A 4,528-nucleotide genomic window follows, 5' to 3' on the forward strand; every position below is an offset into this window, starting at 1 on the left:
TGACAGGGCAAAGGAAAATGGTTCTCTAAACAGTCCAAAGATGTGGATTTTTACAGATGTGAAGCCTGAAGGTTCATGTTCAGGTTGGACAGCTCAGGAAAAGCGGTTGTCTTTTTGCTGACTTTGCGATGTGTCAGTGCCTTGGTTTTTTTCCATGCTGGTGGAAGCGTGGGGTCTGCGCTGGCCAACCTTGGTAAAGGTTTTCCATGGTGGTGAGTCCTCAGCCACGCAATATGTTGTTTCTGTTTATGGAGACGATGAGCCATTCCCCTGAGGTAACCGCAATTTGGGTAAAGCAAATGTTGGAGAATGGGGGGAAAAAATGGTGAATTGCAGAGGAGTCATACCACGGACTAAAGCTGCCGCGATTAACATCCTTGGTTAGTCAGAACCATATGCTCTTTGAATGGCAGTAACACATCGAAACAGGGGAATCGTAACATACGCTGGTACCTGGTAAAATGGGTTTTACATTCCCAAAGGGAATTTAAAACAGTGCTTGCCACTCTAGCTCTGTTGGTAAATGGCCTCTTAAGAGAAGTTAAATTGTCTGTAAAGTTGTAGTCACAGAATATCATCCTCAATTGTTTTCAAATTCCTGTCTCGGAAATGTCCCGCTCTCCAAGTATGACATGATGGGGTTTTTGTTCATTGCTGTGAAGTCATTATAAGTTCATTTTCCAGCTGTTTTTGGAAAACTCACCGACACTTTATGTCAAGTAAAGGCCGTTTTTTTTGCTGACAGTGGACACGACTGCTGGATGCATTACTTGAACAAGCCAAGCCTGTCACATTTCATTGCTCTTTTTCCAGCTTGCTAAATCTATATTTGGGCCCTGATTTTGTTCTGCCAGTCTTTGCACTAATTTGGACTGTAAAGTAATGATATAGTCCTTATTTTTAAAGGCCTACTGAAATGAGATGTTCTTATTTAAACGGGCATAGCAGATCCATTCTGTGTGCCATACTTGATCATTTCACGATATTGCTATATTTTTGCTGAAAGGATATAGTAGAGAACATTGATGATGAAGTTCGCAACTTTTGGTCGCTAATAAAAAAGCCTTGCCTGTACCAGAAGTAGCAAACGATGTGCGCGTGACGTCACGGGTTGTAGGGCTCCTCACAGCTTCACATTATTTATAATCATAGCCACCACCAGCAAGAGCAGTTCGGACCGAGAAAGCCACGATTTCCCCATTAATTTGAGCGAGGATGAAAGATTTGTGGATGAGGAAAGTTAGAGTGAAGCACTAAAAATAAGAATAAAAGAAAAGGCGACGGCTCCAGGCGACGGCAGTGTGAGCCATTCAGATGTTATTAGACACATTTACTAGGATAATTCTGGAAAATCCCTTATCTGCTTATTGTTTTAATAGTGTTTTAGTGAGATTATAAAGTCATACCTGAAAGTCAGAGGGCTGCGGTGAATGCCACGTGTCTCTGAGAGAAGCCAATGGAGGAGCCAAGAACAGAGCTGGCTTTTTGACAGCTGCAGGAGGAGGTCGCATAATCCACTCAAGTCTCCGGTAAGAGCCGACTTAATATCACAATTTTCCCATCCAAAAACTTGCTGGTTGACGTAGAGAAACGTGTTTGCTTGACTGCTCCGTGTTAATGCTTCACAACAAACAAAGAAACACCGGCTGTGTTTCAGTTGCTAAAGGCAGCTGCAATACACCGCTTCCCATTTACATCTTTCTTCTTTGACGTCTCCATTATTAATTGAACAAATTGCAAATGATTCAGCAACACAGATGTCCAAAATAATGTGTAATTATGCGATGAAGAGAGACGACTTTTAGCCGTGAGTGGTGCTGGGCTGAAATGTCCGCTCCAACCAATAACGTCACAAGCACGCGCCAACATTAGCGTCATCATTCCGCGACATTTTCAACAGAATACCTGGCGGGAATTTTAAAATTGCAATTTAGTAAACTAAAAAGGCCGTATTGGCATGTGTTGTAATGTTAATATTTCATCATTGATATATAAACTATCAGACTGCGTGGTCGGTAGTAGTGGGTTTCAGTAGGCCTTTAAAGATTTCATTGTGGTAAAGAAACCTGCTGTCATAAACAATCCACATTTATTTAGTAATGATTCTTTCTACAATAAAATGGGATTAGCTCCCACTATTATACGTTTTTAGTTTAGTCTTTATTTGGAGGGACAATGCACAGAAACATAAAACTCAAAGACAGATATGTTCTGTACCAGACGATAGCGAAATACCTAATTTCCATCTGCAGTCCCTGGCTACCTAAATTAAAGGGATACAAAAATCATGCAATAAAATTATGACAATAAAATCACACCATAGCATGTAATGAAATTAAGAAAAGTTATAAAACGCCCTTTCATGGACACGTACTTAATATACAATACAACCACATCTCATTTACATAATCACGCATAGACAATAAATGCTCTTGTTCACATCTGCCATTGTTTGTAAACACAACCATGATTTTAACAGACACACCTCACAATTTAACACAAAAATGCTGTCATGGATAAATATAATACACATTAAGTTGATCTGTCAAACATAGTGGCCACCTTAGTGACCGTGTGAGCAGCTTTGATTGCTCCAAAGCCACTTTTTAACTTCAATTGTGAATGAAGAGTACTCTGTTAGACTTTTCAAGTCTAATAAACAACAAACAATAGTGGAGTGAAAATCAGTGTGCACTGTTTTCAATTATTCTCCCTAAAAAACTGGTAACTGACCAAAGAATATGAAGTAGTAACTAGAAGAGGCAAGTCCTGAAGGAATTGTGTCTGAGTGCTCCAATACTAAAGTTGAACTGAAATCCTGACAGAATGTAGTATGAATGTAAGAATAGTTTGAATGTTGGAATGGTTTGAATGTTGAAAAGCTGACGCTGAAATGAAACGGTAATGAAATGTAGGGTGAATGTAGAAATGTTTTAAATGTTGAAATGGTTTGAATCTTGGAATGGTTTGAATGTTGAAAAGTTTGAATATCCAGGGAAACCGGAATTTGGTTTGGAACTTGGGAAAGTGTTAGTTTGGATGTCTAGGATGAGTGGAATGTGTTGATGTTGGAATGGTTTAAATAGGTTGATAATTGTAAAAACTTGGTAAAATTTCCCATTCATTTTAATAGGAACTTCCTGGAAATTTGAGAATTTGGGGAAAAGTAGGATTTCTTGAAAATGATTAGGGGCATGGTTGTCTTAAATGAGCTGAATTGGTTGGTGTTAGAATTGTTTAGATTGGACAAGAAATGTTGAAGTAGTAAATAGTATTACGGAATTTCTGGATTTTTTTTATAACTTAATCAAAGTGTAGTTTGAATTTCCAGAATGGTGGAATGGTTTTAATGGGTTGAAGAATGTGGGGATTGTGGAAGTTTGAAAAAATGGCCAATTAAATTTGAATGGGGAAAATGCACAAAAAAAAATAAATTATGGGAAATTTAGTAATTTTTTTCCAGAATTGTTGAAGAAGAGCACACAATTCTAGAACAGGCTGAATATTAAGAAGTTGGAACAGTTTGAATGTGATTAAAAGTGTGGAAGTTGTGGTACTTTGGAGAATGTCCCATGGGAATTTCATAAAAAATTGGGAATTTCGGAAAAAGTGGGGATATTATTGCAAATGGTAAAAAAAAAACTTGAAAGGGCTGAATAAGTTGAAATGGTTGGTGTTAAAATGTTTCCAATCGGTCGAGAAATTTGAAGTAGTAACATGTTGAATTGAGAAGTGGTATTACGGAATACCTGGAATTTTGGGAAAACCAGGAATTCTTCCAGTTAAAAAAAACGACTTTTTTTTTTGTCCTGATTAAGAGAAATGTTTTGACAGTAGAACGGTTGAAATGGGTTGAAAAATGTGGAAGGAGTAGTCGCCAGGAAAAAGGGTGGAAATAGGGCTTTGGAAAAACCGGAATTCTGGAAAATCCTGGAATTTTTTAAAACTTAGGAAAGGGGAAGTTTGTTTTTCCAGAATGTTGGAATGTGTTGAAGATGGAATGGTTTGAATAGGTCAACAAATGTGGAAATCGTGAAAGTTTGAAAAATGGCCAATTCATTTTGAATGGGGAAAAATGTCCAGGAAAACCTGGAATTCTGGGAAATCTGGGATTTTTTCAACGGAAATACCGCGACTCCCAAATAGGCTGAACAGTTTGAAGCCGGAAAGGTTTAAATGAAAAATGTGGAAGGTAAAACGCACCAAAATCTGGAGAAGAAGAAAAAGTTTAAATAGATGAATTTTAGTGTAGAAAACCATATGTGTGAATGCTTTGGAGCATTCCCACAATAAAGAGAGCACAGAAAAATTATCTCTGGTCAGGTATTAATCCTTGAGTGGGAGAACTCAAATCCATTCCCATGAGAACGCAACTGAAGCGACCCACCATTCATTAACTTATTCTCCCCCCCATAAATCTTGCCGTCTATTCCAGACTGTCTTGAAAAGGCATTTTAATCAATCATAGTGAGATCTTTATTTTATTTTTATTTTTTTGTCAATTTCTAAGAAATAAGGAGAAAAAACA

The sequence above is a fragment of the Nerophis ophidion genome, linkage group LG07, assembly GCF_033978795.1.
Source record: "Nerophis ophidion isolate RoL-2023_Sa linkage group LG07, RoL_Noph_v1.0, whole genome shotgun sequence".
Classification (NCBI taxonomy): domain Eukaryota; kingdom Metazoa; phylum Chordata; class Actinopteri; order Syngnathiformes; family Syngnathidae; genus Nerophis; species Nerophis ophidion.